At 37.2% G+C, this 23414-nt stretch overlaps 1 protein-coding gene across 2 annotated transcripts in view; it reads right to left on the minus strand.

Annotated features, from left to right (window-relative positions):
• snx29 (sorting nexin 29) overlaps positions 1–23414 on the minus strand; it is a 124834-nt gene that overhangs the window by 70296 nt on the left and 31124 nt on the right. The gene's annotated exons all lie outside the window — the stretch shown is intronic.

Raw genomic sequence — 23414 nt, forward strand, 5'->3', positions numbered from 1 at the left:
ACATTAGCAAGTGCAATAAATGAAAAAAATTAAAAACAGTCCTTAAATAAAATAAAATACATTTAAATATAACCCAAACATTTAAAATGATGTCACTGTATAAATGTTAAAATACCATCCCAGTTTATTGTGCTCAGTCAAATAAAAAGTGTAAATGTTGCAACACTGTGTTTCAGTGGTCGACTTCCAGCACAACCAATGGCATGAGTTTGGGGCGGTATTATCTGTTTGATGAACATCGATGCAGTAATCTGCAGTTTGGTTGCCCTAAAGGTGAAGAAACTACACACTACAGCTTTATGGCAAGTTACAAAGATTCAGTAATATAATTATGTCTTGTAAAAGTTTGGGAAAAACAATAAAATCTGAGATGCTTGTTGTTCACACCAGCAAACTTGGGCTTCCTCCAGTGCTGCGGAGCTGTAGCCTTTAAATCCGGTGTAATCTAGTTTCAGTTGAGCTGCCTGTGACGGCTGAGATCCGCTGAGTTCATAAGCAGCAGAACAGAATCTTTTACCAATTGAAAACTCAATTAAAATCTGCAAGTTTTCACAACACAAACGTTGCTTGAGGCACCACAGGACAGCAGAGACGAGGAAAGCAATAAGAACATAAACCCAACCCTGGACCTGGCCGACTTTCAACAGAACAGCTGTTAGACTCTCTCATTTCTTAATTCTCAAAGGAGAAAGAAAATCCCAATATTTCCATGGCAAAAACAAAATTACATGCAAAAAGTTTTCTTTTGTGAAAAGCTAAAAGATGGTTTTGACCAAGAGAGGATGTAAAAGTCACAAATTGACTGTCACTGATGTACTTAGTCAGGGCAAAAGCAATTTTGCATGCTAAAAGACTAGTGTGACCACATCTTAACACCAATTGGCTGATAAAGGGTGGCTGGATCATCAGAATAGTGGAGATATGCACACAAAGGGTCCGGAGGGCACGCATCTGCTGGGGTAAAAATGACAGCAACGAGGAGGTGGTGCTCAGCTGAAAAGTTTGCCATAAAGCCGTGAATAAGTCTATGGAGTACAAGTCAACAATCCTGAACATTATCAGCTCACCCGCACACAGCCGCCCGCCACTTCAGTGCCGAGTCTTATCAGTGCTCTGCCAATAGTCTACATGTCCCACAAACTCACACACCACTACTGTCAGCAAGAGTGGACTGCACTAAAATCACTGCCAATGTGCAGCTCAACCTTGATTTCAGTCCACCACAGTCATGCATGAATGTATTAATAATAAATACATTTATATATAAAGGTTGTTTGTGAAGTTTATCACACTGTTTGAAACAGGACAACTATACACAAGAGTTTACGCTGTGTCAGCTTCATCTCTCAAAATAAATTTAAAGACGGTTAATAATGTCCTTAGTTTTACCATCAGTTCAAGCCCAAAAGGGGAACAGAGTCACGTGACAGACACAGTGATGAAGCTCCTGGACAGCTGACTCCACTGTGTGACCCTGTCTCTCTCTCACACACACACAAACACACGCACGCACACAATGCGCAAAACTCCGCATTTGAACAGTCAATAGCAAATACTTAAACTAATAACAAAACATACTTACAGTAGCTGATTCAGAAGCGCCAGATTGTCGTAGCAAAGTCTGAATTACCTTCTCTCCTAGGTTCACGATATGGTAGTGTATTCCATAAAATGCATGCTGTTCTGTTGTAAGTAATCTTAAAGAATACTAAATGCATCTACTTTCGGAAGGCCAAATAAAGTGCTTTTGCTTTCACCTAGATACACACAGCATCTCCCTGACATGGCTGCTACAACACTAACTGAAACCAAACCTTCTTTCTTTGCGTGAACATTTGGGCGGCATTACGCAAATATTTCCACATAGTGACGCAGACATGTGGGGGCGTGTTTGAATGAGCCGTATTAGGGGGGCGTGGCAGAGTCTTAACTTTGAAGAATATCTCTTTGGATTTGAGACTTTAGTCTTTGCAACTTTACAGATCTTCTTTATGATCATAGAGCTTGTAACACTCCAAAGAGAAAGGAAAAATTGAAATGACATCATGTGACCCCTTTAAAACAAAAATAGGCTATTCGGACACATCATGGCAGATTTAATATTATATATGGGGGCCAAAATTCAATAATCAGTTGAGAAACTGATAATCAACTAAGAAATAAAAATCAACTGAAAATCAACTGTATGTGGACCACAGGAAGATTATCAACCACTTTGTAGAAGCTAATGGAGATCCAAATAAACAAAAAACTGAGAAATAAATAAATTTAATGACAAACTGGTGCATCATTTCAATGATTTATTTAAAAAGGTGGAATTTTACAATCCAAAAATAAATAAAAATGAGTCAAAAAAATAAAAATGCAAAACAATATAAAAAATTTTAAAGTATTTTTTATTATTAACTAACTCTCTATTAACAATTCCATCACAATGCTGTAAGCAATCTACTGTCAATCAGTGAACCAATGTTATACAAGCTGACATTTGGGGAAGTCGTGGCCTAATGGTTAGAGAGTTTGACTCCTAACCCTAAGGTTGTGGGTTTGAGTCTCAGGCCGGCAAAACCATGGCTGAGGTGCCCTTGAGCAAGGCACCAAACCCCCAACTGCTCCCCGGGCGCCGCAGCATAAATGGCTGCCCACTGTTCCGGGTGTGTGTTCACGGTGTGTGTGTTCACTGCTGTGTATGTGCACTTTGGATGGGTTAAATGCAGAGCACGAATTCTGAGTATGGGTCACCATACTTGGCTGCATGTCACGTTACTTTTTTTTTCATTTGTTGAGACTATTTCATGTGTAAGGCTTAAAAAGCTATTTCCGTCATTATGAAAAAGATTATACAATTTCTAAATTGTAACTGCAGATGTGTCTATGTAAGGGTAATGTATGTTAAGCCAAACGTTATATTTGATTGCTATGCCAAACAGAATGACACCTAATAGCAGTGGACCTCATTTCTGTTGCCTTCATTGACTAGGGCATGTTGGGGAAATTGATTTGTTTTCAGGCATTAGAGAAGTTTTAATGACTGTAAAGATAAAACACCAACAACAGCTCCCTGAATTAAAGAATAGATCCTTATGGTCTAGGCTGCCCTGAGAGACTCATACAGTGGTGTGGGTAATCATTACATTTTCTTTATGAAGTTCAGATGGTTCTTTTTTAACCCCAATTCAAAAAAGTTATTGGAGAACTTGCATCTCAAGAAACCAAGAGGGGGAAAAAATCGTAAAAGTCTACTATGTGAGTGAATGAACGTAGGTTTGACAGACATATGCAAAATTAGTGTCTGTTTACGTGCTGAAGAAAAAAAAGAAAAAAACTAAGAGAGTTAATGAGAGTGTTGATCAAAGTAATTTCCATCCATTTTCCCATCATGCAGCAGTCGCCTCCTGTGAGACAGCTTGAGATAACAACAGCGTATCATTCCATCAGCGAACGATCTCTACTAAGTACAGGATGCAGTCAATTTGACGCCCAGACATGAAATTGCATACCAAACACTCCTTGCACCTTAGAGGGCAAACACAGAGGGTTCTGAAGAGCAAGTATGCTTAGAATCTTCCAACTTACACTTCTGAACCCCTCATTCCTCCATCAACATCTGACCTCAATCAGACTGGGGAAATTAGCCAACAATAGGTGATTTAAAAGACAAAGGAGGCACAGACTGAGTTGTTTTGCTTTTCTCTTTGATGTAGGGACCTCAATAAATGTATCTTGTGTTTGTTTCAGTAAAGGTACTCTACTGGGTTAAACTTTTTTGTGTAATTTTGAGTTCGTCAGGGCCATTGTTACCATTTTTCCCCTGTACGTCACACGTTATATCACAAAACAAAATCCTTGAGGCAATTTCTAAATCTAAATATGGTGCAAACTGTTGTATCACTGGCTGCTTTTTCCTGCATTAAAGAAAGGGCATCTGCTGTGTAATCAGGCCCTTGAATTAACAGCAGACATCTGAATTGTATAATATATATACATTAAAGAATGAGTAAACAATGACAACACTAATGTCACACACACATATACATACACTTCTCACAAAAAAAATAATTTCTGATTAAATTTATGGAAAATGTAAAAAGTTCATGCTATAGTGATATTATATCATGAAAGTAGGGCATTTAAGTAGAAGCATGCAATGGCAATTTCTTCATCTCAAACAATTCATTGAAACAAAAGTTAACAACAGTGGTGGGTATACCACAACAAAAAATTTCAATGTCTCAATAACTTGTCATGCATCCTTGAGCATCAATTACAGTCAAATATCCCTAACTTTTTGAGAGTAGTATATATATATATATATATATATATATATATATATATATATATATATATATATATATATACACACACACACACACACACACACACACACATATATTAGTGCTGTCAAATGATTAATCAAGATTAAGCGCAACCAACATAATGGTTTGCTTTCATAATATAGGTGTGTACTGTGTATATTTATTATTTATATATAAATACACGCAGGTATATATTTAAGAAAAATATTTGTATATTTTAAATATATTTATATAATATAAATTATATGAATATAAATATACACATGTAAATACAATATATAATATAAAAATATATACTGTATGTGTGTATTTATATATACATAATGAATGTACACAGTACACACATATATTATTTAGGCGAAAACTTATTTTGGATGCGATTAATCATTTGACAGCACTTATTTTATATATATATATATATATATCTGTTTGATGTCTCTCAACATCAGTATGGCTGCGATTCGCCGTATGCAAGATCATTTATATCCAACACTTCAATTTTTGATTTAATTTTTAAGAAATTAAAAGAGATTACTAAGCAACATGGTAATGCTATGGCTTACAAATTTTCATAAGGAGATGGAAAGCGGCCAGTGTTTGATCAAGGAATCCCTTTTTTTAGCAATTCGGTTAAAATAACCAGGCCTGATTTAGCTTCTAATCTGCTAATGGCTTCCTTGTAAGAATTCTCATGCTTTTCTAGCTCAGTAAGAGAAAATATGCAATGAATAAAACAAAAATAACCTTGGTTCTGGTAAAAACCAAACAAACTGATATGTTTACTTTGAGAAAGCTTGATCATTTGCAGAAACATGACCATCTATATATCTCAGAGTCAGCATGTGTAACGGAGCACATCAAACAGAACAAACTTCAGTTTAGTTATTCTAAAGTGTACAGCACCAGTAAAAAATCTTCTTAAACATTAGGAAAAAGACTACATAATCTACATCACCCTCGATTTCCCACTTGACTTCACATATAGTTGTATAGTTCTTTATTATAAATTTTAAAGTGTATACTTATATCTGTGTATGTGTGTTAGAAATAAAATCCTCATTATTCACATTAAGATCAAAGCTATTAGCTTAAGAAACTTGACCTGATAACGTCAGCTGCACTGAAAACATGGAACCAGCCTTGTTGTGGCTCATTAATCGTGAAATTCTGAAAACATCACAGGCTAGAAGCCATAATGAGAATTCAAATCATCCTCCCCTACCCTTCAGTGGCCTTAATATAACCCATGAATGACACATTCATTGATGGCTGGCTATTAGAGTCACCACAAACGCCGTCTCGCCTTGAAAATAGACTCGAGGTAGACAGAGTGCCCCTAAACCAGTGCTTTTGGGTCATTTAGCTCATCCTGCATTGCTTAAGTGAGAGGGGTGGTGGGGATGCTTGTTTTTATTAGCGGAAAGCTACATTATCAGACACTCAACAATCTAGTTCCAGTCACTGTAATTGACTGCCATTTCTAAAAGTCAATCTAATTGCTTTTTCGTTATTGTGTTAATAGTCCTGACAGTTGTAAAGGGAAATCCCTCTCCCCATGAGAGGGACCACAGCCTACAGATGATTAATTTGACTCTTTGCCGTAATTAAATGCACCGTGGCTGATAAACTTGCAGATGACTAATGACAAATGTTAAAGTAGGTCAAATCAATTATTTCAACATCCAGCCACCAAAAAAACTAAGCAAAACAAGTCTCAAGAGGCAAAATTAGGCAAGTTCTTGAATGTGGTAGGGGAGTCCTACACAACGTCTAAATACTAATCATGGCATCATGCCTGGACCTGGACAGTTTTTTTTTTTAGTCCATCATCCCCAAGGACTGATGACATGAGGAGAATGTGGGAAATACCTTTGAAATAGCTGAAAAGTGGTTCTGCTACACTTTCAAAATGTCCAGTGTGCATCGCTAAAAACGTGTTCAGTTTTATCCAAAACAAGATCAATTTGAATCTGGAAGCTTTTTATTACATTGATTGCAGTAAGTATTGCACCAGTTCAGAAATCAACGAGTGGCTCTAAAAATACTCAACAATATTTGAAAATAATGTACCACAAAACCTTACCCTTAAACTAACCCATAGTGTTAACAAAAGCCAAAATAAGATAAAAATTCATTCGCTAAAGCAACCACAACTGCAATGCTGTACCAGATGAGTGACCTATGTTAAGTTGCCTATGTTAGTAAAGCTATACATATGAAAATATATTAGTTTACAAACCATTTACTACTGTAAAAACATTCTGAGATCATAGCATTGTATTGTGCTAGGACCCACACAAAAATAAATATTTATTAATCAATCATCTGCTCCAATAATCATAATTTGTGTGGAAAGGAATAAGTGTTGTTTCTTTGGTATAATTTTCAGCTGTAAACTTAAGTATGTTTTTGTGGAGTTTTACAGAAACATATTCCAAGTATTCCATATAAAAAGAAACAAAATATATGTAAAATTATTTATATGACTACACAACTATAAAAAGATTATGTATTTATAAAAAAAGATAAATACTTAAAATGAACTATTTTTAGTCAACTATTTACACTGCTTGGAAAAAAGTAATGAGAAAAATAAATTAAATACAATTTTTTTTTTTACATCTTTCAAATTTAATCAAGTATAATTTACATCGCCTTCACATAAAATCCATAAATTATGCTGAGCTCCCTCACTGTCTGGTCAGCTCTTCAAACCTGCTGCAGCGGCGGCTTTTCCCCCGTTCAGACATCAGGGCTGTTATTGGTCCGTTTACGATCAGATATCTTTATTAACTACTTAAGTGCTTTCAAAGGTTTGAATATCAATTCAAATTGTGGGCTTACTCCGTAACAAACTATGATTTAAATGTAACAAAGTATTTTGCTTAATCTGTAGGCTACTTAAAGGGGTGGTTGACTGTTTTTTTTCTAAGCTTGTTTGTGTTTATGGGGTGCAGTCTAATGTTTTAATGCTTCGTTTTTAAAAAACTGCATTATTTTTCGAATAATTTACCTTTATTCTACAGCACTCTGTCCCTTCTCTGAGAAACACGCTGATCATTTCCTGCTTTTATGAAGCCCCTCCCTCAAAAACATGGACTCAGATTGGTTTGTTGGCCCAGTGTGTTGTGATTGGCTAAACCGCAAGTGTGCGTTCAGAAACGTCACACCCCTCACCTCAGTGCATGTGCTTCAATTGTAAACAATGACATTGTTACTGCTTATTAATTTGAGCCCGAGATGCAGAGGATATTATTGAAGAGAATTGTGCAGAACCTGTACAAGCATGGCTCTTAATGGTATGTCTTATTGTTTGATGTTGTCTCATACTTTTAGACACGCTGTTATTTGTAAATGCTACTGCTTATGTTAGCTTTTAATTTAAGTTATATCCTGATTAAAGCTTTAATACAATACGGCAACCGCATGCGCATCAATGTATAATGCTTCTCATAGCAAATTATAAAGTGAAAATAAGTGCATAATTGGAACAGTTCATTGATGGAGCTGAGACGAGCTGATGATCTGAATGAGAGAGAAAGAGAGAGAGAGATGCAGAGCAGAGAATGTGCAGAGCAGGGCGATGTGAGGAACAGGATTAAGAACTGCTGCTTTAGAACACTGATTTTGAAACTTGTGAATCTATTGGAATCATTACAAGACAGAATTGCGATTCATATATGAATAGATTTTTACGTGCTCTCCTAGTTTTCTGTTCCTCTTCTCTAAAGCAGCGCAACATGGCCTCGCCCCCTTCGTTGCATGTTCCTGGGGTTTAGCTCGTCTTGTGTTTTGCTCAACGCAGGAAGTAATTGGCCCTTTTTTTTATTGTTCGTTTTTGTAGGCATTAAACTGCCATAATTTTAAAAGACGATATCTGCATTGAACTTTCAGCGCCGCAACTTTGCAGATATTGTTTAAGCTCAAGCAGCAACATTACACAAAGCTTTAGAAGTATACTCAAAAAAGTACCCAAAAAAAGCTACTTAATTACAGTAATGCGAGTAGTTGTAATTTGTTACCTCCACCACTGTGTATTTTAAGTTGTTTCCAATGCAAGTGATTCCGCCGGCGCCTCCTTGTCCTGCAAAACACGCTTTAGCTCCTCTCCACACAAATCATTGGATATATGTCTAACCGCACTCATTTATATAGGTTAAACATTTAAACTAACATTGTGATATGATTGAACTGTTTTATATCTATAGATTTTATTTTAGGCAAGTTGCGATGATTTGAGAAGGCTAAACTGATCAAATACAGGCTATGATCAACTTACTGTCTGCCGCTGGCCGCTTGGACGTTATTTGAACAAACAAAAACTTGCATGTAATGAACAAAAAAATGCTCCAAACATTTTCCTAAATTAACTTAAAAAAACTAAACTAAATATAATCACTTCATTACATTTCATCACAAAACTGAACTATTTTAATAGCTGAGACAGCAGTAAGCTGTTTTGGGAGAAGGGAAAGGGTGTGGTGATTTGGGGAAGGGTTCAGGCTAGGGCCTATATTTGAGGCCCGTGCAGGGCTCTAAACAGAATAACTTAAAATCCTTTACCTATATTAAACAAAAAAATTACTTAATTAAAATGCTAAATACACAAATACATGGGGAAAAAAAATACTGAAACTGCAGTCATATTTATTTTTTCCTCAGTCACTACTGGTTCTTTGGAGAGCATGCAGAGAACCTTGAGTATTGTGAAATCACAACATGAATCATGGTTAATTAACTTAAATCTATTCATGTAATATTATAAATATAACTTAAAAAATATCAACATATTCCCAGTTTTTGTTGAAGCACTGTCACAATTACAGTAGAAATACCAAAGGACAATATCTTTGGACAATGGGGGGCTTGGGTTCAAAAAGCCATCATACTAATCATTGCAGCCTTTAATTATAAAATGCAGAGAACTAAGCCAGATTTTGCATTTGATTAGTATATTAATCAATTCCTTTAATCATTCAATGATGGCAAGTGCGGTGTGTGCATAAAGTCCTGATATCCCCATCTGTTTATAAAAAGGTTGGGTGTCTGCGACGTAGCCACATGCAAAAGTCCTCTCCTGCCCCCCGCTACTCTTCTTTTCAAATTGTTGATAAGAGAAAGCCTTTCATTTCCTACCAAATGAGATGTGCTCTGTTCCTGATAGAAAGGGAATTAAAAACCAAGCAACGGGAGGGCAAAATAGAAGAATCGCCATCACAGCATGCTATTAGCAAGTGTAATTTAGACATTTCCTATTTTGAGCTTTGGGAAAGAGTGCAGAGGAGGCCATATCTTGCTTGGCAGAGGGGCTCAGTGCTAGTCTGATGCTATCATGCTCTATTATGAGAACTAGCTGCCTGACACTTGCTACAATACTCTCCTCACACTCCCAGCATTCATCAGCAGGGACAGAGAGCACGTTCTTTTGGAGGGAGCTGAAATGAATCCCGCTGGAGAGGCCATCAGTGCGCCACCTCTGACCCACAGTAATATCCCATGAGCGGAGGACCGCTACACCTCAGTCCCCGGGGGATTCAGAGGTGGCTGGCTACAGGTTATGAGATATGAATTAATAACAATTCACATGCATCTAAATCAGCTGTACACATTGGACACGGCACCAACAAGAGTAATTTACAATGTGGGCTAATCAATCACTATGATTATTACAATTTAAAATAACTCCAATTTATTTGAATATATAAGATTTCAAACGTAATTTATTCTTGTGATTGCAAAGTTGAATTTTCAGCAGCCATTAGTAACATCTTGTAACAATATAAATCACTTTTGATTTATTTAATGCTGAATAAAAATATTAAAAATCTTACTGACCCTCAACAGTACTTTGAACATTGCCTCCAAATGCAGGAAGTACTGGTATATTTTGAAGTGGGGGCTCTGAGGGAGCTCTGACAAAAAGAAACCCGTTGTTCCAAGAAAACGATTTTTTTTTTCCTGCCCCAAAAAAAGTTAAAGCTCCTTCAGCCTCTCAAAGTTTGGGGAACTGCAAAGGAGGAAGCAGCAACATTTCTTATTTCCCTGCAGCACTGACGGTTGGTACTGTATGTGGAATAATAATGTGCTAGTTTGATCAAACTTTTTTCTTTCAAGAATTTAACATTGTTTCTAAAAAAGAAAAACCACAGTGTGCTACTATAAAGGTCCTTCTCAAAAAATTTGCATATTGTGAAAAAGTTCATTATTTTCCATAATGTAATGATAAAAATTAAACTTTCATATATTTTAGATTCATTGCACACCAACTGAAATATTTCAGGTCTTTTATTGTTTTAATACTGATGATTTTGGCATACAGCTCATGAAAACCCAAAATTCCTATCTCAAAAAATTAGCATATCATGAAAAGGTTCTCTAAACGAGCTATTAACCTAATCATCTGAATCAACTAATTAACTCTAAACACCTGCAAAAGATTCCTGAGGCTTTTTAAAAACTCCCAGCCTGGTTCATTACTCAAAACCGCAATCATGGGTAAGACTGCCGACCTGACTGCTGTCCAGAAGGCCATCATTGACACCCTCTAGCGAGAGGGTAAGACACAGAAAGAAATTTCTGAACGAATAGGCTGTTCCCAGAGTGCTGTATCAAGGCACCTCAGTGGGAAGTCTGTGGGAAGGAAAAAAGTGTGGCAAAAAAACGCTGCACTACGAGAAGAGAGGTGACCGGACCCTGAGGAAGATTGTGGAGAAGGACCGATTCCAGACCTTGGGGGACCTGCGGAAGCAGTGGACTGAGTCTGGAGTAGGAACATCCAGAGCCACCGTGCACAGGCGTGTGCTTTTGAACCAGAAACAGCGGCAGGAGCGCCTGACCTGGGCTACAGAGAAGCAGCACTGGACTGTTGCTCAGTGGTCCAAAGTACTTTTTTCGGATGAAAGCAAATTTTGCATGTCATTCGGAAATCAAGGTGCCAGAGTCTGGAGGAAGACTGGGGAGAAGGAAATGCCAAAATGCCTGAAGTCCAGTGTCAAGTACCCACAGTCAGTGATGGTCTGGGGTGCCATGTCAGCTGCTGGTGTCCACTGTGTTTTATCAAGGGCAGGGTCAATGCAGCTAGCTATCAGGAGATTTTGGAGCACTTCATGCTTCCATCTGCTGAAAAGCTTTATGGAGATGAAGATTTCGTTTTTCAGCACGACCTGGCACCTGCTCACAGTGCCAAAACCACTGGTAAATGGTTTACTGACCATGGTATTACTGTGCTCAATTGGCCTGCCAACTCTCCTGACCTGAACCCCATAGAGAATCTGTGGGATATTGTGAAGAGAAAGTTGAGAGACGCAAGACCCAACACTCTGGATGAGCTTAAGGCCGCTATCGAAGCATCCTGGGCCTCCATAACACCTCAGCAGTGCCACAGGCTGATTGCCTCCATGCTACGCCGCATTGAAGCAGTCATTTCTGCAAAAGGATTCCCGACCAAGTATAACTGAATAACTGAACATAATTATTTGAAGGTTGACTTTTTTTGTATTAAAAACACTTTTCTTTTATTGGTCGGATGAAATATGCTAATTTTTTGAGATAGGAATTTTGGGTTTTCATGAGCTGTATGCCAAAATCATCAGTATTAAAACAATAAAAGACCTGAAATATTTCAGTTGGTGTGCAATGAATCTAAAATATATGAAAGTTTAATTTTTATCATTACATTATGGAAAATAATGAACTTTTTCACAATATGCTAATTTTTTTGAGAAGGACCTGTATAAAAATCTAAATATTCATTGCTAGTTTATGGATATTTTAAGAAAAAGCAAATATGCAGGCACTATAATGATAAGGTAATTGCATAAACTCGTTTTTTTTTTGTTTTTTTTTTTAACTATAAATTGTTCAGGTAATCCCTAATGGCGTAATTTAGCCTTAGCAAGTCATGTCATTGGACCCATTTTTTTAAAGTCATATTTCTATTACATCACCTTTCCCTTCAACTATAGTACTAGAGTTCTTTTTAAATAAATACCCTACTCTCTTCCATTTAGTGAGCAATCTCATAAACATCTAGTAGGGTTAAACATAGTGATCAAGAAACACATTAAAGGATGTGCTTTAATTACTGAACGACTGGTGTCTCCCCTGAAGCAAATGACAGTCAGCGTGTAAATCACATTGACCACAATCAAGGACAGAATTTACATGAAGTACTTCTCCATTCCAACAAGCACCATATACAGTGCTGTGGGCTTTTTCATCTTGTGCTACCTAAACTGAGACACCAGCATATTAAAAATGACACCTTCACTAACCAAACCAGGTCTCAAATACTCACCGCACAAGCATCCACCTCACGTCTAATTTCCAAGCAACCCGCAATTTAAATTTCACAATCATGTTCAATCAAAGGTGTCATGTAGCCATCATTTCCCCCAGCCTTAGTTAGAATATTAATGTAACTAATAAAAACAAAACATTTCAAACAAAAATTAAATCTGTCAGCAAATTATTTTCCTATTGTTGAAAAATAATGCAGAAATGAGTTAGAGAACACCTTCAGTTTCCATTAATTATAAAAACATTTCCTGGCAGCAGATGGCAGAGTCATTTTCCATCTTTAAATTATTACGAATAAAGGACCGCAAGGTTACCACAAAGCAACTTCTGAGAAAGACGTTATTCTATGCAATTTCACTGAGAATCACTTTCTCTCTGTGAGCAGATTATAGTCCATCCACACTAGAATGAGCAGTAAACTCATAGCTGCTCATTTCTCAGAGCATCTTTAAGTGATAAATCTAAATACCCAGAGGCTCTCACCACTGAACAGTCAAATCCAAAAATATAATCTACAGGAAACGTATGACTGTAGAAATTAGGCCTGTGATGTTATGACTCCACATGTCATGCACAAAACAATTCAAGGGATCATAGTTCACCAAAATGTTTTAATTTTTTGTTATTATTTGTTCCAAACAGTATGCTCTATGCTGTATTTTTTTTAAATGGTCTACAATCAAAAAATAAATATTTAGATAAAATATAAATAATAATTAAGTCTAGAGTGTCTATGATAATAATGCCCTTCCAAAAAAAAAAAAAAACACACAAAAAAAAAACATTCTCTGAAGTCCACAGGAAATAAAGTCCAATAAAACTGTCTCAAATTGTTCACAGATATTCAACTAAAAGGAAGAACCTGCTCAATGAACTGCTGTAATGATGGGGAACATTCAAGGCTGAGGAAGGACATTCTCTTGCAGGAAATTGAGGCAACCTCCTCCCCTGGCATCTATGCAAATACACAAATAAGCTTCAACATGCATATCCGATTTAATCAGCCAGCCATCTAATTACCGTTCAGATTAAACTGCCATTAGATATTAAGTCACCAGTGGCAAACTGTTAATAAGATTGAGTATTGTGATGCGAACTTTAGATCACTGTTCCCTCACAGTCATATGGCATGTATTTCTGATAAACCTGAGCCGGGTGTGATTAGTCATCTCAAACGCTGATGAGTCCGAACCCAACTGACCTCAAGCATTTCAATACACAAGCTGTCCTACATGATCATCTGATTTGGCAGCCCATGAATATTTTCCCTTGTAAACCCATTATAGTCCAACAATTAGCACAAGGAAAAGAGCATGAATCAGAAATAATACAGTCATATTTGAAAAGCCTGTAGGTCTAATGATGCTGGAACAATTTCTTTTCTCTGTAATAGTGATGGCAGCTGCTGTCTGAGACGTTTATGAGGCGAGCTCAGCTGGAGCATACAGATGGTCCAATAGTTCCTGGTTTTGGCTAAATTTATATCAGATGTCACATTGATGAACTCAGAGATGCGAGGAATAATGTAAATCAGCTCAAACAGTTTGCTGCAAGAAAGAAGGGAGGAAAAACATTTTACCTTCACGCATCTATTGTACTCTGCATAAAAGATTTCAGTGTGTCAGCAGAAAGGAAGCACTAAAATCCTAAAACGCTCACAGATCATGCGGTCAGCTGCATCACAATGTGCATGAAAAAACTAAGTCAAAATGTCTTTTTGAATAATTAACGCACAGCCATTATGCAGCCTAAAATATGAAGGCAAGGGTACTGCTTCACGTTACAGACAAGGGCAACTGGAAATCTTTGAAAATGGAGACTTATGTAACCCCAAAGCAGGGGACGCTTTTCAAGGGAGCATCAGGTTGCTTTAAGACAAGAGAAGAAACGCTTTGCTTCAGTTTCTTGGAGAAGGGCTTGTTGCTCTTTCTCAGTTTGCATTTTCTGGCCTAATAGCATCGGATAACGAGAAAAATCATTAAATCATTCAGTTTTTAATGAAACACTGCAAATTATTATATAAAAAAAAAACAAGCAGGCAGCACACAGAGCCAATTAGTCTTGAAAGGTTAACCTAAGCCTTAATAAAATTCTGTCATAATTAAACCATAGACAAAATGTTCTCATTATTCCCCACAAAAACACAAAAATGTTACAAAATTTTAGCCTAATCAGTCATTACATAGCAATAAATTCAGATTTGTCTTGTCCCAGCAGGACATTACATCAACAGTCTGGTATTAATGAGTATTACTTCTGTCCTTTATTTAAGTCCTTTAAATGTATGTTATTTTAAAATATTATTAACCTTAAAGAGATCCTATTATGCTCTTTTCAAAGTCTTGATTTTGTTTTGGGGGTGCACTAGAACAGGCTCTCATACTGGGTTGTTCGAAAAACATTATTTTTCACATATTTTACATTATTACAACACCTCTCTCCCCAGAGTCTTGTGAATGGCTCGAATAGTTCCTGTATCAAATGAAGGCCCACATAACAGATGTTAACATATACTCCACAAGAAAAAATAACTGAATTTATTAAAAATGACCCCATTGAAAAAATTAACATACCCTTGAATCTGTGATTGTAATTTTGTGATAGTTGTTCATGAGGTCCTGAGCAGTTCAAAAAAAATCCTCCAGCTCCTGCACATTCTTTTGTTTTTCCAGCATCTTCTGCATATGTGAGCCCTTATACATGTAAACATCTGTTATGTGAAATAGCTTATTCAGGACAGTACTAAATAAAATAAAAATAACATGCTATTTTCATGATCCCTATTATTTTGTTTCAATTATTTACATTTTGCAAAATCTGCAAAGGGGCATGTAAACTTATGAGCACAACTGTATAAACAATCTCTCCTGGGCAAAAAATGGACAATGCCCAAAATGGCTGAACACTATTTTCACATATTTTACATTATTACAACACCTCTCTCCCCATCAACAAAATTTAAGCAAATGCACTACTTAAAAAGCAATTACTATCTCAGAAAAACATCAAAGACAGAATTAAGACAGAATATGGGAAGTCTGATTTTTTGATGAATCACGATAAAACACAAGTTGCATGGTAATGTTCCAAAGCGTTGTCTCTGAAGATCTGATGAGAAATATAATAATAAATGCATCTCTACCACAGTGAAGCTTGGATGAATAAGCGTCATTGTGTGGGGAGCCTTTTTACTTGCTGGTGTCGGTGAGCTACTTCACTGTGAACAGTCAGTTAATGCTTTGGAGTACAGGAGAATATTGCAGAACGGATGCTTCCCACAGATGAAATTTTTTTTTCTAAAGAGGAATGATGAGGTGTCATTTATCAACAAGAGAATGCTCCTGCCCAAACTGCAAAAACAATCAAGAAGTGGCTTAACAAGAAGTCCATCAGGCTCATGTTTTGGCCTGGTCAGAGTCTGTTTGAACCCTATAGTGAATATTTGGTCTTGCATTAAACCCAAACAAACTGGGAGACATTTTTAACTACTCATGAACCATTTGAAGCCATTAACATTGAGTGGAACAACAGTGATTTATGATTAAAATGGTTAAGACCTTTAAAAGATTACTAAATATTTTGCCATTTTGGCTTGTCACATTTTTATTGTAACGCTGAAAAATGTTGAACCATATTCTAAAGTGTTACCAATTAATAATGAGCTAATAGTGGAACTGATCAAACTTAATGAAACATTAAAACTGACCCCATGTACTTTCTCAGTTCCTCAAAATCTTGTTGTTTTTACTACTAAAAAAAAATACTACTGTTTCAGCTTTTCCTGATGGATATCACCCTACATTTGTCATATATCCCACTTTACTCAAAAATGTGCTAATAAAATAGATTGCGCAAAGCAGTTCACACTATGGTGACCCAAAAACCATTTTTAAAATTTTGTCTGTAGTTTGACGCAACTATAATGTAACACAACTGTCATGCTTATTAGTTAACAATTTGTTACACATAAAATTTTATTAGTATCTTATGTGTGGTTTACCATGCCCGTATGCCCGTGGACCGTTGGCTTAACATCTGATGCATATGGCACTCAGGAGTGTCGAAGTCGTCATCGGATTGGTTGAATTATACAGGATTTCCGGGAGACGTGTGTGTTGCGTTCTTTAACGTTCTGTCCGGAAACAAAGATGCCGTGACGCCAAACCCCCTCACGAAAGAAGAAAGCCGTAGTGTTTACAACTGTGACAACGAGCGCTTATCAGGATCAACTAAACACTGGAGTTTCAAAAGTATGTGAAATATTTAAAGTTCATGGCATAGAATCTTTACAATATGTCCGAGAGTTTTACACACCGGTCTGTTATTGTGGCGACATTTCCACACCTCTAAACGTGATGCTGAATGAAACGAACCCTGATTGGTTGTTTGACATTTCGGTCAAACGATCTCATTGGCGGGCCTTGGCCAATGAAAGCTGCCATGAATTCCAGACCATCAGTCGTCAGTCTGAAGGTCTGGTTACGCGAGACTATGCATAAAAAGACAACAAACACAAAGTTCTACCTCCCAAAAGCTTATCAAGTGCAAAAAACTTGCCAGCAGCATCACCTCCTCAGTCTGGCTGCAAGGTTAACAAGAAACGCTTCAATTAACCACGATAACCATCATGCATGTTGAAGAGCTTAAGTCACCATGCTGAGAAGCACATTAGCATGGGCCAGGTACAAGCAGCACCTGTGTTTACTCTTTATCTCCTCACACTTTTTGAAGCAGGGCCTGGGGACAGGCAGAAAGGCTGGCCCCGCTTTGATAAGAGCAGAAGCACCAAGTTGCTTCTCTGATGAGCACAGGTCTGTTCGAGTGCAGAGAATTCCTGGAGGGCCTCAGCATGGTATAGGCCTCTGAAGTCCGACTTCATCTGAATAATGTCAGATAAGCAGCTGCTACTCACCAGAACGCAACTGTTGCATTGGTTCCTTGTGCTGCCTACAATCTGTTGCCCTCTACTTCACCCTCACTGTATAGCTGTCATTGTGCAAGATGAACACAAAGTCAGTGATGCTACAGGGAGAAAACAGCCAAGTCATAAACACAACAACCTTGTTCTTACTAGATGGTTCGTACTAGACTTTTAGATCTTGTTCGTAGAGAGATGGGATGAGAACATGCTGTGGGCAAGACTCCAAGCCACACAAAGAATGCAAAGAAGATACAAATATTTTGTGCATTTCACATGACTAGAATTTACTTTGTGTGTGTGAAGTAAATTGCTGTTATTTTCTTGCACAATTACAATATATAATGATTATGCCTTCAAATATCTGGATAAATAGATATTTACGTCTTGAAATAAATGCGCTGATATTGAAACTCAATCGAATACCAATAAGCCGATCATTGCTTTCCTGTTATGGTGAATAACTGACAGATGACTGGTTTTAAATTGTTTAGTATTGTGTGATTTATTTTTTATGTTGTAAATAATGTTCAGTTTCTTACAGGCTGATCGTTTCGCATCATAAGTCCTCAATATATAGTCAGGAGCCATGGGTATTAATTTATTGTTTCTTGATATGCCTTTTTTTTATTCTCAGATACGGACAACTCAGACAGTCACTGACTTGCATTTTATGAATCACTAGGGACCACAGTTTTAGCTAAAAAACTTTTTTACTCTTCTACTGAAGAAAAAAGTCACCTTTAAACTAATCCCTTTAAGCATTTCTCTAAAATTTCCAAACCCATCCTGGAGAAAGCCTACATTAACATGTTAATATGAATGATATTAAGGTCTGAACATGCAAAGCAGAGACAGATTTAAATGTTTTGACATATAACATGTCTTTATCTTAAAATAAGTGAAACAACTTTTCATAAAGAAACAAGAACATGGTATTCTCTTCAACAAAAGACAGCGGTTATATTCTGTATGTGTTTATTAAACAACATTCTTCTTTCTTTGAATCAGACATATTATTTTATATAAATTAAATATAAATGAATCCTTATTAAAGCTACTAAAGTGATCCAGTCTAGAGCATTGAGTGATTTTCTGTTTTTCTTTTGTTGTTTGCTTAACATCAATAACACATTGACTTAAGACATAACCAAATGTGTTTGTCAATACATTTTGACATAGACATTGTGTGCATTTGTCCATTCAATCATGATAAAATACAAAAGAGAACTCAATTGAGTACTCTTGAATCGCTTCTCAAATCGTCCTTCCCTTACATTTTCATCATTTAAATTCGTTGACAGAAATGTCAATAGATTTTCATCTTAGTTTTTGCCATTTAAAACTGTTTTTTATTTAGCTATCATCTTGTTTTTGCCTGTTAAAAAATTTCAATTATGAAAATTATGACAAAAAATATTTGTCAACTAAATTAACACTGAATGTTAGCCACCCAGAAGCAGGACTGGATATATATGTATATTAATTAAAATAATTATCTTGTGTGAAATTATAATGCAAATGAGGATTATTATGTGAAAGCCCTTAAATGTTAAGTTGACACAACTTGCATTTAACTGGTAGATTCTATTGGTGCTAAATATTTTTAGGTACAGAATGTTGAGGGAACTTGTAAATTTATGTACTTATTTTACATAAAATTGCTTCAAGTGTGAAGCAAAAATGATGCATGTTTATTTTTAAGGGGTCATCGGATGCCCATTTTACACAAGTTGATATGATTCCTTAGGGTCTTAATGAAGTATTTAAGATAGTTTGGTTAAAATTTCTCAATTGGAAGTGTAAAAAACACCTCTTTTCAGAGCAAGCCATTTTGTAGCATTTTCCTTTAAATGTTAATGAGCTCTGCTGACCCCGCCCCTCTCTTCCGACTTTCTCTCAGAGAGTCTGTTTACTTCAGCCGAATTTAATGTGAAACTTGCTAATTAACAAGGCGATTTGCAAAGATTCATTAAAAAAAACCTTACACTCACTTTTTCTTTTGGTGAAGCTGATAACGAATGATTCGCGTGAACATAGACGCATTTAGGTAGATCAGGGGCGGATTCCCTTCAAAAACAAACGTAATCTACTGCGTCTTCAGTGGTTCAGATGTCGGAGGTAAATGACGACTGCTATGTTCATTACTACATCCAACAACAGAACACCTCAATCGCTTAGGAGTCATTCTTGTCTACATCTGCTCCAGCGGTGAAACAATGGCAGACTGATAACAGCTCACTCAGGACGGGTCAAAGGTAAGATGCCAGTCCAGTCTGTGCTGAAACACCACTGTCAATCAAACTATCATGGGAGGGGCATGTCTTCTTTGTTTGAAGTTTTATGCCCAAGAAATAGATTTGTATCAATTCAGAGTTATTTTAGCTGTCTCGCCTTGTGCTTTTTATTTGAGATTGAACCTCACTGAGATAACGGCTTGAGTAATGATGGGCAAATGTAGTCCACCCTCTGCCCTTTTTACTCGCCTGTCTGTTTCTCTCTCTCTCTCTCTCGGGTGGCACGGCAGGACCTGAATCACAAATTAGTGCCAGCATCACATCACACTCTGACTGTCAGTGGAGATCTCGAAGTCTGCCATAGCCAAGAACCAGAGCGTCCGCTCTGTCACCGGAGGGGAGCATCTGTGGAGACGTCGGAGGATGGCTTGACAGTAAATGAAAAATAACCACAGGCAATAGAAGACATTGCTGTCCAGGTGCTCCCACCGAGGTATCTGGTGTACACCTGCCTGACCTCTCTATCTTCAGGCACGACGGCTGTGCCATAACGGACACGAGTTATGAGGTCCCTGTTTAACCTGCGGGTGATGATTAAAATGTTCATTAACACCGTTCATTAACAGGTGATCAGGTACGTCACCCCCTTGCCGAAGACCAGCTGGCCTCACCTACGCGGCCGCTCATCTCCACTCTGCTGCGAACGCACCCCTCTGATTAATAAAGACCGAGCTCTCTCCAACACGACGGGGATCCGCATTAGTCAAAGTAAACACAATAACCCACATTACCCACACACGGCTGCACACTCATCTACACCTCTCCACCGAAGCAGAGGCACGAACAACAAAACGGCTTCACTTCCAGAGCCCAACAGGGATGAGTAAATACAATCCGCCGTGTAATGAATTCGAAACATGAAATTATTAACGCTTTTCTGGCTGCACTAGTGAAGAATGGCCTTCATTGACTCATTAACTGTGGCTGTCATTGGAGAAAGGCGAAAGCCCGGCACATTTATTCATTTTTAAATAGAACCCTGATCCATTTCCTGAACTAAGATTCATTTAGCCTGTCAGAGGCTCTGTAATGAATGCATTACAAGTCAAAGAGGGCTGATGGAGCAATGAATCCATCGCAATTTGAGTTCCAAAATCTCACACTGTGATAGACCTGGGTGGCATATGAATAGTTTGAGAGTGTACACTATATCTGATGAAGAACTTACTTGCTACTTACTGTGTAGTATACACTAAAAAAAATCAATTCCAGCGCGAAGCGTCCGTTTAATGTTGAAAGATAGTGAGGTAGGATGAAGCTGCAAATCATTTAATATTAGTCAATTTCACAATAGAAATGTTAAAAGACCGACAGCTACATCCAGTGATGCAAACTACTCAACTTTTTTTCTCAAATATGGCCATTTTGAGAGAGAGAGAGAGAGAGAGAGAGAGAGAGAGATTGAAGTTGCGTGTGAATTGCTTGCGTCTGTCTCTCTGTACAAACAATGAAGCTGAGTTTAGTTACATAAAAAAACACAGATTTTACCCCCCATTGCTGAGAAATATAATGTAGCGATTCAGTATCGATTAATAAAAGTCGCAAGGCAGAGCTTACAAGTTAATGAGCTCCTGAATGTTTCTGTTTGCACAGTGCGATCTCCGATCTCTGCGTGCAAGTGGGATGTGTGTGCGCATTAATTCTTTCCCCGTCAAACACATTCATTTCTGTTATTCATGAGACAACACTTCCCTGCCAAACACTGAATTTTCTGGGTTTCCGTGTTCTCACTGTTATACACTAGGGGCGCTATTACGAATCCCCTGAATGAGTCTTGAAAGTGCCAATCAAAATTCTTGTTTTATGTGTTTTAAATGTTATAAGATAGTGGATATTTTACGAATATATTTGATTAATGTTACAGAGTGAAATATCAATCCATGAAATTGTAAAAGACTGTGCAAGATTTGGGAGTGCTGATGGAAGCCATCTACTGCATATTTGCTTTGATAATATTACTGAATATGATCCAGATGTAGTATTTGATAAAAATCCTCAGCTTTTTGCTCAAAATGTTGCTTTTATATGAAACCTGTGTTGATAAAAGACAAAGCTTGAAGCTAGAATTAAACAGATTTTTTTGTTTAAAAGTAGAGGGTCTGATCTTTATTTTATTGTATTGCATGTTCAAATATTCATACAACAAAATATTCTGTGGGCCATGAATTTTTTGTGAAAATCAGCAAAAACGCTGGCAGGGAAAGAGTTAATATAGAACAGGGATTAAACTGAACAGATTTAATGCACAATTGGCCTTGTTACACACACACATTCAGTGGTGTTCAGTACAGTCACGCTGTACATGTGTTATGAAAGAACCTAAAAAACTATTTATGAAAAAATGCTTCAGAAACTATTTGAATGAACATCAAATATTGTTTTTTTATCTTATCATTTAAAAATGTTTATGTAGTATATAAATACAGCATGCATTTAAAAACAAATAAGGAGGGGGAGGTGGTATTGGCACAGTGGTTCACCAGAAAAAATAAAACAATGGCATGTCATGTCGAAAAGTTTGCAAACCCCTGCTTTAAAAAAAAAAAAAAAGTTGCTACTAAATGTCAAGCCACACTTACCAATAGCAAAAGTCCTTAATAAGGGATGAGTTCTTGTGTTAGAAAAAAGCTAGAAAAGTATGAAACTTCTCTGAAATGTTGCTAACTGTCAGCTAAAAAAAAAACAGCAGTGTGTTAGAATGCTAATTAGAAAAAGAAAAAGAATCTATGAAAAATTGCTGACCACACTAATTGACTATTTGGTTGTTGGACAACTAGTCAACCACTGCGACCCATTCCTGTAACTTCTTTTTTCAAACTACACAGATACATTTATAATATAATGAGCTGCAGAACTACCATCCATCGTCTGAGACAAATGTAGGGTTCTCTCATCTTGGGTTATCCCAGAACTGATGACTCTCCCTTTGACCCACATTTCTGGAGAAAAGAACAGAAACAAAAAAACGAAAACCCCAGCTGTTTCTGCTCTCTTTACAGCCTCTGCAAGTAACAAGACACTTAACCTCTCCTCATTTGCATGATTTCCCATTCACTTCCAGTGCCTGATAAAGGTATATATGATATGGGAATGAAAAAGATTCTTCAATTTCACATTTTGGTGAAGTGAGGCATTTATCTAATTGCATGCTCTAATCCAACACTAGCAATACTGTGATAGCAGTTCAACTTTGGGGGCATGCAAGGAATTCTTTTTTAACATATCATGATCTTAGTAGCGTGGGTTCACGTAAGATCACATTGGGAGCACACTGTCATTAAAGCAAAACTTTCAAAAGAGCTCATATCATATGCGCACCATCTGACAGAACATAAAAAAGTCTTGTATTGTGCGCTTGTATTGTGCGCAATTTCATGCGTCCCTACCATCCTTTTCGGTTGCTGTTCAACATCAAAGTCAGAATACAGTACAGACACATCATTAGCCCAGAAGACATGGAGGGAGGAATCATTTAAGCCCTGTTCTACAATCTAGTGAGCTGCCTCGCTGTCTACAGCCTACACAGGCAGCACCTAACAGTCAAAGAAACCTCATATGTGCGTGCTCTACATAGGCAGCACACCT

This window comes from Cyprinus carpio, chromosome B12 (genome assembly GCF_018340385.1).
Source record: "Cyprinus carpio isolate SPL01 chromosome B12, ASM1834038v1, whole genome shotgun sequence".
Taxonomy (NCBI): domain Eukaryota; kingdom Metazoa; phylum Chordata; class Actinopteri; order Cypriniformes; family Cyprinidae; genus Cyprinus; species Cyprinus carpio.